General features: G+C 36.0%; 1 non-coding gene across 1 annotated transcript; it reads left to right on the top strand.

Annotated features, from left to right (window-relative positions):
• The first annotated feature begins 1,919 nt into the window (after positions 1-1,919).
• LOC122488787 lies at positions 1,920-2,026 on the top strand. The gene has a single exon (XR_006298710.1). It is a non-coding gene; the product is annotated as a U6 spliceosomal RNA (small nuclear RNA).
• Positions 2,027-11,859: the final 9,833 nt, after the last annotated feature.

Raw genomic sequence — 11,859 nt, forward strand, 5'->3', positions numbered from 1 at the left:
AGCTAGCAGCAATATGGACATGTGACCTCATTCTTCTAGGTGTTATTTCCCACCATGCCTATAACTGTCATCCGCACAAGTGGACTGGTTTCTTCACCTCTCCATAAAAGCACCTTGCACTTCCTTGATTCCTTGCTTGATAAACCATTGTCACTCTGCTTGCATAAATTCTATCCATTCCTCAAAGTCAATTTTAAGCCTCGGTTTCTTTGTTTGTTTTTGCTTTAGTTTTTTTTGAGATAGAGTGACAAAGTGTGAGTGGGAGAGGGGCAGAAGAGAGGGAGACAGAATTTGAAGCAGGCTCCAGGCACTGAGCTGCTAGCACAGAGCCCAATGCGGGGCTTGAACTCACGAATTGTGAGATCATGACCTGAGTCGAAGTTGGATGCTTAACCGACTGAGCCACCCAGGCATCCCAAGCTTCACTTTCTTAATGAAGCCTCCTTTCATTTCTCTTGCCCTCATTGATCATTCATTCTTATCAGTGCCTACACCTGTAATGCATAACATTCAACCTAAATGTTGATATAATATACATGTCAACATATGTCACTGTACATAGTTATCCTTGTGTATTCGTCTATGCAAATAAAATATTAAACAATTGAAGGATCAATGTCATGTCTTTAATTTCTTATGCACATACATATAACCTAGTGAACCACTGAGAATATAATAAGCCTACAATAACATTTACAGACAGAAAAGAATATGCAATCAGACATAAAAACATACCTAGCAGTTATATTACCGTTTTTCCCCCAAATTCTATGTGTTTTTCTATTATTGGTAGGTATCCATGGACACTTTTAACAATAAATTTAAGCATTGCAAAAGGCACTGTAGACAGACTGGAGAAGTAGAATGAAAATATCAATAAGGCACTCCTCAACCAATTGGCAACATACGATATTATCTTGGGATGTTCTAAGATTTTATACAGCTCAGTTAGAGGATCCTAGAATTTTGATTCATGAGTCATGAATCACAGCTCTGTATGCTCATAATAAAGTTCAAAATGACTCTTTCTTGAATTAAATAATGTGATGTCCCAAAGAAAAGAATATGTACAGTGTGAAGGATAGAATTCAGAGACTTTAAAACTGTTCATATTTGAAGATATATAAGGTATAATGTAATGATAATGACTAATAAAAGATTTTATTGGCAGAGGTGGTGATTAGAAAAGTCATGAACTAAGACCTGTGAGATAGTTTACTTCTGGAGTATTGAAATCTTATTTCATGCTTGTTTGTTGTTGTTGTTTGCTTGTTCATGCATATTTTCCTTAGTCACTGTTTTTCAGGATGTGCAAATTGCACCTAAAAATAATTCCAGAACCTGTTTACTTTTAGTTGGCAAAGAAATAAAAACAATAGGAGCTTCAGTGTGAGCTGCTTCCTTGCAAACAATGAAATTATAAGTTTAATATGAGGTTTATATAATCAGCTTTGCAAATAAAAAGATTTGATTCCTTCTTTTATCAAATTTAAAATTCACACTAAAAAACTTATCTATGCTTATGTAAATATATAATTTTAAATAAAAAATAAAATAAAAGGGTCACCTGAGTGGTTCAGTTGGCTAAGCATCCAACTCTTGATTTCAGCTCAGGCCAGGATCTCATGATGATGAGAGTGGGCATAGAGCCTGCTGGAGATTCTCTCTCCCTCTCCATGACTCCGCTCCCACTCCAGTGTGCTCACTTTCTCTCTCTCTCTCTCTCTCTCTCTCGATAGATGGATAGATAGATAGATAGATAGATAGATAAAATTAGGGCGAAATACTTAAGTTCATTGTTCTCATTCATTGAAAATGAGCCATAAACATATTTTGACCTTTTTCAGTTGCGCCTGAAAGTCAAAAAACCAAATGAAGACAACAAAGCCAATCAACTTCTTGATTAAAAAGTAAAAGAGATGCTCACTTCAGCAGCACATATACTAAAATTGAAATGATACAGAGAACATTAGCATGGCCTCTGCATGAGGATAGCATGCAAATTCATGAGGCATTCCATATTTCCAAAAAAAAACCAAACAAGCAGTAAAAGAGCATTTTTTTTTTTAATCTCAGGGCCAGCATCAGCCTTCTGTTAGTGCTCTTAGGTACCCACAGAATCCTGAGTGATTAATGCATGTAATACCATCAAATAGTCCTTATAGTCTATCTACAAACTAAAGAAACAAACCTAACCATTTCCAGCCTGAACTTGGCCCTTCAACTTACATGGGCTATAGCATCTGGAGCTGAGGTGACAGGACTAGAACCTGCCTTTTTCATCAATGAGCATACTCAGAGTCAAGGGACCCTGAACTATCCACTCACGCTCCACAATCTTTGCTTAATTCATGGAGTCTCTAAAAAAGATAATAAAGTGGCCATTGCTATTAGAGTCAAAACTTAGTGCCAATGTTTGGATCCAAGTACAAGCCCCTTTTATCAATGCCTTTCACCAACTTCCTTCCTCCTATATCACAGACCTGCAGAACATCACAAGTCATTGCTGACAGATATCAGTACCTCAGGCTACTGTAACCTCTACTCTGAGGTCTCTTCTGATCATGATCATACCACACCCACATACAGCATGATCATACCACACCCACAGAGTGCATACAGCCCTACCCACCCCCTTTCCCAGGAATATCTTATGATGTTGAAGAAAATCTAGTAGAGAATTTAATACAAAATTGGTCATGACATGATTCCAGGTTTCATATCCTGGAAACTGGTTTAAACTTGATCTAAGCAGGTAATTGAAAGGATTAACAGAGAACCACAGGGAAAGCAATGCTCCCAAACAGCTCCCTCTCATCATACTTCCTTCCTCAAACACCCTCTTTCGCTCTCCCAGATCTTCCCTTTTTCCTCTTCTTAATCCTCTCAACAGAAGGATACTACTCTGTTGTGTCAAATTCCAGGGCACCATATGGCTATATTTACAAGTGGAAGGAATTACTATGTTAAAAATTAATGTGTGGCTTTCTCCTTGTGGTTTTTGTTGACTCTGTGCCATGGGATGAGTAAGGTGTAGCAGAACCCCCTCAAGCACCCTGCTGCCAAGCATTGCCTTGTAAGCATTCTCCATCTCTAGCTAGCCACGTAGGTTCCTGGCGATTCTACTTCCAATTGTAGGCACAGTTATATCCTTACCTTAGATTCTCTTAATTTCTCAATCACATTATTGCTAGGACCTCCTAAGTGGTCATTCTTCCTCTGATATTTTCTCCAACTTTCTCATTGTAATCAGGGCAACTCCCATGCTTAAAATCTTCTAATGGCTCCTGTGATCTTCAAGATAACATCTGCATTCTTTAAATATGGGTCTCAATGCCTTCATTTTCTAGTTGCTGTTCATTCCTCAAGCATTTTGTTGTTGTTGTTGTTGTTAATTCTTTGCTCATATCCTATTTACCACACTAGGATGAAAGAGTTACAGAAGTAGGTGGCTTATGATGCATTTTTTCATTTTATTGTAGAAACACTGTCAGGGTAACAAAGAAAGTGAGTGGCCTAATCTATTCCTGTTAACTGGACCCAACATCTGGAAATTCTTGAATGTGGATGTTACATTGAAGAACTACATTTCTCACTCCTGCTTTGCTGGTCACTTCCCAGAAAAAGAAGAGGCGTGTTCACTATCTACTATAAAAGTAGCCAGTTCCTACAGTCAGGCTGCTTTCAATTGCATTTTCAATTTTCAATTAAATTGCAAAATTACATTTCACAGGAACCTTCATGGGTTTTGAAGTCCAGGTTAGTACCCTGCTTGTATAGCTGATTATATATAGCTGACAAAGCTGACTTTACTTCAGTAGCGGTTGTTGATCTTACTGTAATTGCCTATTTAACCAGTTTATTGCACAGACTGAACTTGTCAAAATACAATTGTAAAACAGCTTTATTTCTACCCATTTACTGCCTTCAGATGTCTTCTGCTAGATCTCTTTCACTGCCCTTTGGCTATACCGCAGGCAGATTCTGTAGCTTTAAATTCATTCCCAGCTATGGAAATCACCTCAACTTCAGGTAACAAAAATTTTAGACTCAACTAAATTAAAATTTCAAACTTTCATTTAATTCAAAACTGTTTTCCTCCCCAGCTCGGGCCGACTTTCAGGTTGGGGACATGCAGTGAAGAATGGGGGCATGGTCACCTTTTCACTTCTCCCCACATTGCTCTTCCAGCCTTGTGGGGTGGGAGGGAGTGGTCGGAGACAGAGGCTGCTGTAACATGGCTGGTGGTACCTTCTTTCATGCCAGGCACACACAAGCCAACTCTCTTTCAAGAGATATTGTTGTGGATTCTTCTGAGATTCCCTTTGCAGGCTTTGTACTGTTCTATGCCATTCCCTGAAGCACACAGTCACTCTCCTGATTTTATACAACTCCTACTCCCATCCTAGCTTTGCTCCCACCTCTGGTAGTTTTCCTCCAGTCTTTTTTGTTGTTGTTGTTATATTCCTTTTAGCCATACAGGCAATCCTGGAGACAGCTCTTGGCCTTCTTCAGTGTCTGTATGGCTCACAGGAAATATCAAACACCCTGTGCTAACCAGTAGAAGTGCCAGCTGCTCACTGTGTGTTTCTCTCCATCTCCTGCTTTATTGGCAGCTCTAGCCAGACCTCTCCACACTTCACTGAATGAAATGGAGCCACCACATGTTAAGCCCTTCCAACTTCTCTACCATCATGATTCATTAAGACTGGGACTGTATAAATCATAAACACCAGTATTACTTAGTACCTGGCACGTAATAGGCATTAAAAGAATATTTGTTAAATTAATAAATGAATGAGTTAGTCTTGATCTGATAGAGAGAAACCAAAAAGCCAATACACAGCTGACAGAGTCTCTGTAGAGTACTTTGATCATTTTTATCAGAAACCTTTTTTTTAAATTCCTTTCTTTGACCAGCAACCCAAATTCTAAAAATTTATCTTAAGGAAATAACTGGGCAAATGCTCACTGATATATGTACAAGGATAAACATTGTATAACATTAACAAAATGAAAATCACCTGTGTGCTCAATAATGGTGGATTGGTTAAATAAGTTACGGTTTATTCAAACATTTAGAATGTTATCCTGTCAGAATTTTGTGTGTGTATGTAGAAGTATATTTATTGGTATGGAAATGAAACTTGAAGCAGAACATGACAATGAAAGAAAGATGGGCGCCTGGGTGGCTCAGTCAGTTAAGCATCCAACTTTGGCTCAGGTCATGATCTCAAGGTTTGTGGGCTCGAGCCCTGCATTGGGCTCTGTGCTGACAGCTTGGAGCCTGGAGCCTGCTTCAGATTCTGTGTCTCCCTCTCTCTCTGCCCTCCCCTGCTTGCACTCAGTCTCTCTCTCTTCCTCTCTCAAAAATAAATAAACATTAAAGAGAGAGAGAGAGAGAGAGGAAGAGAGAAAAGTAAGAAAGAGAAAGAAAGAAAAAAACAACTGTGACTTGCAAACAGATACACTGCAACACAATTTAAGTGCAGATACAATGTTGTAGCATTTTAGGACTCATGTATCAAGCTAAGATAACAGTAGCACTAATAGCTCACAGATCCTTATATTTCAAAGGCCACTGACTATTCCAGCAAGTTGCTTATTTATAAATCTGACAAATCTTTGCCCAGTCCGTGCTTGCTCACTTCTGCCATAAAACCATCCATAACTAACTCCAGTTCCTGAAACCCTTTCCTAACTTCCCCACTTAAGACAGACTGAAACGCTGTCAAAATGATGTCCCTTGCCTAGCACGTATAATAAACCCAGTTTTGTATATTCAATGGTTTAGCTTATATGATCAACAAAATAACTACTTTCTTTATTTTTTCATTACAATATAAAAAATTTCAGCCTGATATTTTCATGCTATTTTTTTTACCTCCATTTGGAGTAGCTGCATGACAAATACCTTTTAAATTATGAAATAAGTTGTTTAAATTGATGAATATTCTGAATTTTTCAGCAAATTAACATTTTCACAATTATAGATTTTATCAATTTTATTTCATTCCCAGAGAATATAATGGTATCTATTTTTTTAAAGGTGCTTCATCAAAATATTCTTCCCACAAATCAGAATAATTAAAGATATTTCAAAAATAAATCTTATATGTGCTCAACGTCGCTCCTCATCAGGGAAATATAAATCAAAACCACACTCAGATATCACCTCACACCAATCAGAGTGGCCAAAATGAACAAATCAGGAGACTATAGATGCTGGAGAGGATGTGGAGAAATGGGAACCCTCTTGCACTGTTGGTGGGAATGCAAATTGGTGCAGCCACTCTGGAAAACAGTGTGGAGGTTCCTCAGAAAATTAAAAATAGACCTACCCTATGACCCAGCAGTAGCACTGCTAGGAATTTACCCAAGGGATACAGGAGTACTGATGCACAGGGGCACTTGTACCCCAATGTTTATAGCAGCACTCTCAACAATAGCCAAATTATGGAAAGAGCCTAAATGTCCATCAACTGATGAATGCATAAAGAAATTGTGGTTTTGGGGCGCCTGGGTGGCGCAGTCGGTTAAGCGTCCGACTTCAGCCAGGTCACGATCTCGCGGTCCGTGAGTTCGAGCCCCGCGTCGGGCTCTGGGCTGATGGCTCAGAGCCTGGAACCTGCTTCCGATTCTGTGTCTCCCTCTCTCTCTGCCCCTCCCCCGTTCATGCTCTGTCTCTCTCTGTCCCAAAAAATAAATAAATGTTGAAAAAAAAAATTAAAAAAAAAAAAGAAATTGTGGTTTATATACACAATGGAGTACTACGTGGCAATGAGAAAGAATGAAATATGGTCCTTTGTAGCAACATGGATGGAACTGAAGAGTGTGATGCTAAGTGAAATAAGCCATACAGAGAAAGACAGATACCATATGTTTTCACTCTTATGTGGATCCTGAGAAACTTAACAGAAACCCATGGGGGAGGGGAAGAAAAAAAAAAGAGGTTAGAGTGGGAGAGAGCCAAAGCATAAGAGACTGTTAAAAACTGAGAACAAACTGAGGGTTGATGGGGGGTGGGAGGGAGAGGGAGGGTGGGTGATGGGTATTGAGGAGGGCACCTTTTGGGATGAGCACTGGGTGTTGTGTGGAAACCAATTTGACATTAAATTTCATATATTGAAAAAAAATAAATCTTAAATGCCATTGGAGGTCACATTTCTTTTAATGAGTACTCCATAGGTCTTACAAAGATGAGCTTCTTTGCAAGCTCTGTTTTTAGAAGTTTTATTCTACCTATATCATCAGAACCTAAAGTTTAGCATTCGTTTTGTGGAATACTTTGAAGATTTCCAAAGAATTTTGAATAAAATGTAGCCAAACTTTACAAGACAAATTCATATTAAATTTTATATCAAATTCATATTAAATCCCCCACCCCCCAACTTTATGACATCTAGTTTGATCAGAAAGTAGATATTTAAAGCTTTAATACCTATAAAATTCATTTTATGATGGTTAACAGTGAGATAAATTATGTATGAAGTGTTGCTTTATTCAATATTGACTTCATCACCTTTTGTGATTCATTTACTGTTGCACTACAACTAATTGTAAGTGTATTTTTAATGTTTTTATAAGCTTCTTTTATTGTAGTAAGAACACAATATGGCATCTGGTCAACCAATTTTTAAGTATTATTAACTATAGGCATTAAACGGTACAACAGATCTGTAGAATTTCATCTTGTGTATCTGAAACTTGACACCAGTCAAATAGCACCTCTCTGTTTTCCCCTCTCAGTCAGTCCTTGGCAACCACCAATCTACTGTCTATGAGTTTGACTATTTTAGATACTTTATATAAGTGGCATCATGCAGTTTTTCGTTTTGTTTTGTTTTTTTGCTTTTGTGACTTTTGTAACTGGCTTAGTTCATTTAGCATAATGTCTTCCAGCTTCATCCATGTTATTACATGGCAAGGTTTCCTTCCTTTTTAAGTCTAAATGGTATTTCATTGTATACACCACATTTTCTTCATCCATTCATCTGTTGATGGACGCTTCAGCTGTTTCTGTATCTTAGCTATTGCAAATGATGCTAGAGTGAATATGATACTGTAGATACTTTTTTGAGTTAGTTTTCCCATTATTTTCAGATTATTTTCAGAAACAGAATTGCTGGATCATGTGGTAGTTCTATATTTAATGTTTGAGAAACCTTCATACTGTTTTCTATAGAGGCTGCACCCTTTTACATTCCTACGGACAGTGTGCTTAATTTAATAATAACTTTTTTTACATTATTCTGTGCTCCAGAAATATTTTTATTTGTGTTATTATCACAAAATAAATAATATTATATTCACTGCTTATTATTTTAACTGCATTCATAATAGGAATATAAGTAAGATCTGTTGTTTGCCTCAGATAGAATGAATTTCCAAAAACTTCACTTTGATTTCACTAACAAGATGAAAAATTAAGATGTGGTTCAAGTTGAATTAAGTGATCTTCTATTTAAGGCATTTGATAACACTGGAAAGAAAAAAAAAACTCTTATCATTTAATTCTTTAAAATTTTACTTCTGCCAGTTAAAGTAACACATTAACAGTTATTGATGTACTTTTCACACATAACATGAAAACAACTTGGCTTGAACATGAGTGAAATTAATTTAGAAGAGTAATCGTTTGATCTAAGGGAAAAGTCAGTGTTCACAAAGTTGTACATCATCCACCTTCTGCATCTACATATCTTAAATTATCATCTTTAATCTTCTCCAATTAACTGCTCATTTTGAAGTAGATACTGATACTTCAGTAGATTTATATCTTCTGTTTTTCTTGTGGTTGATGTTATTACTAGGGCCTCCATAGTCCTTCAAATCATATGTGTCTTCATCAACTTTATTGAGAAATAGGAATTAATACTTATTTTTTTTATTAAACATGCACTTTTTATACCCAGCTCACTGATGCAAAAGGGCTTATTGCAAAATTAAAAAGCATGACCAAACAATAAACAAATACTGTAGATTTGTAATATGTGATATATTATGAAGCCACTTAAGCAAGAGAATTCAGACTACTCTCAATATGTACCAGAGCAAAATTGCTCAACCTCTGTCTCCCATACGTATATTTCATAAACTCCTATTATATAGCAGTCTGGAGATACTGGGTCTCACAGGCCATTGCACGCCTGGCTGCCGCACCAAGTAGCTGGCAAGATGATGGAGCGTAATACTCTTACAAACACAAAACACTGGGAGCAAGTTGTTCCTGTTTCTTCACATTGGAGAGCACTCATTGTACACTATCCTTGAAAAGGAGAAATTGGTAACATTATACCTGGAAAAGGTTGGGAATAGAGAAGGGTAATCATTGGCCATCTCTTGGATTTAACTATGACTCAAAATTTGAACTCCATTGCTACAGTAGAAAAGACTTATCAGACAAGACCCTGGCAGAAGTTGGAAATCTAAAGAGGAAGTCTGCTAAGGAAATAATGGGTTATTTTAATGTAACTATTAATCACAATATTTCATTATACAGTGAAATATCTTGGATAAATTCTAAAACACTTGAGACCCTGTTTAGCAGAATGGGACACATGGTTTCCCTAATTAAAGACTTAAATGTAAAGCACAAAACAAAAATTCTAGAAGAAAATGTAGAAAAACATTTGTGACTTTGGAGTACAGACACATTTATCAAACAAGACAAGAAAACATGGATTACAAAGAGAATGCGGTAATAAATAAAACAGAAATAAGAGAAATGGTGAAAATATATTAACAGCAGAAAGATATTTTCAAAATATATAACAGATAAATTTGGGATATCCAGATCATATAAAAACTCCTGGAAGCTATATTTAAAAAAACAACAACAAGCACACCAATTTAAAATGGCAAATACATACAATATATATATGATACATATGATATATATTTTACATATACATATGAATTACAGAAGAATAAACATGAACATCAACTAAAACGGCTAAACGCATGAAAAGATATTGAACTTCACCCAGCAGTGAGGGAGAGGCAAATTTTTAAAGTCTGACAATGCACAGGGCACCTGGGTGGCTCAGTCCTTAAGTGTCCGAGGCTTGATTCAGCTCAGATCATTATCTCATGGTTGGTGAGATTGAGCCCTGCAGTCCCTGAACGGACAGTACAGAACCTGCTTGGGAACCTCTCTCTTCCTCGCTCTCTGCCCCTCCCACATGCACTCTCTCTCTTTTTCTCACAATAAATAAATAAATAAACATTAAAAAAATAAAACATAAAAGTCTGGCACTGCAGAGTATTATGAGAATCTGAGGAAATGCATACATAGGACTAGTACAGCACCTTTGGAGCATAATTTGAAAATACCTATAAAAGCTGAAAATGTACATGCTCAGTGTTCCAACACTTCCTCTATTAGATGTATACTCTAAAGAATCATTCATGTAATCACACAAAGAGATATGTACAAAGATGTCCATTGTATAATTACCTGAAATAGGAAATAGCTGGAAACAAGCTAAATATCCTTTAATAAAAAAGTAGATGAATAAATTGTGGTATATTTATATGGCAGAAAGCCACACAGCTGCAAGAGTTATTAAATTTGATTTATATGTATCAACACTAGATTATTACAAAACCCAGTTTTTATGCTGTATAATGTTTTTAAGATTCATTTATGAAAAAAAAAGATTCATTTATGTTAGTACATATAAATCAAGTTCATTCATTTTAACTGCTGTAGGATTTCCATAATTCTGCAGTTTGCATTTTTCACTCAATATTGTTTTAAAATGATACGTAAATCATGATACATTCTGTGGAATTTTAAAACACATAAATCAGTTTTCCACTTTGGTGAAAGATGAAAACATGTTTGGTAACCATAGAAACAAAACAGGCAGGATACACTTCAGGATTGTGGTGGAAACTAGAAAGTGGGGTGATTGAACAGGTGGGAGGGGAATAAGTGCCATGATCTGCTTCGTGGTATTTTTTTTATTTAAGAAAATAATAAAATGGGGAGGGGAGGAGAAGAGATGTGAAGCATAGATAACAAAATCTCTTTAATCTGGGTGGTAGGTACATGGATATTTTATCACTCTATGCTTTCCTGAAGGTTTGAAATAATTCATCTTTTTATAAATGCCTTAATATGAAAAATTTTAATTACCCAAGTCAAAATAAAACAGTATCAAAAAAATAAAACAGTGTCTTCTAACATCTCCCCGTGTAATACAATATTATTGGCTTTTTAAAATAAAATATCTGCCCTCCCTGCATTTTCAATTTTCATCTTTTTTATACATCTTGAATTATAGATTGAATTATAGATTGAATTATTCTTATTAAATGATGCTTTTACGACTTGAGGTTTCCTTTCAAAAACTGTTTTTATATATTCACAATCTTGCATCACTATTTAAATGATTTTAGTGAATGCTACTAAAAATTTGTACCACAAATCCCTATTCTTCAATTTTTAATTTTTTATATACTTCATGAATGGCTGGTGAATTTTTTGATGGTGTTATTTTCTGAAGGAATTTATGGTTGGTATATTTTTAATTCCTTGTATTTATGAGAGTATCTTACTCTCTGTTTTACATAAATAGCAGTTTGGCTAAAAATGTCATTCATGGGTTAAGATGCTTTGTCTTCAAAATGCTATACATGTTGACCATGGTGTACTAACATTTAGGGTTGGAGAGAAGCATTAAGCCAGTTTGATTTTTGGTTTTTAGTCAGATCTCTTAGTTTATTTTCTGTCTGCAAACCTATAGTTTATTTTCTCTTATTTTGTTATTAAATTTCTTTTTCAGGATTGTCATTAGTTTCTATATTAATTTTGCCTAAACCATGGTGAACGTTTTTCATCTGTGCAGTTTG

This window comes from Prionailurus bengalensis, chromosome A2 (assembly GCF_016509475.1).
Source record: "Prionailurus bengalensis isolate Pbe53 chromosome A2, Fcat_Pben_1.1_paternal_pri, whole genome shotgun sequence".
NCBI lineage: Eukaryota > Metazoa > Chordata > Mammalia > Carnivora > Felidae > Prionailurus > Prionailurus bengalensis.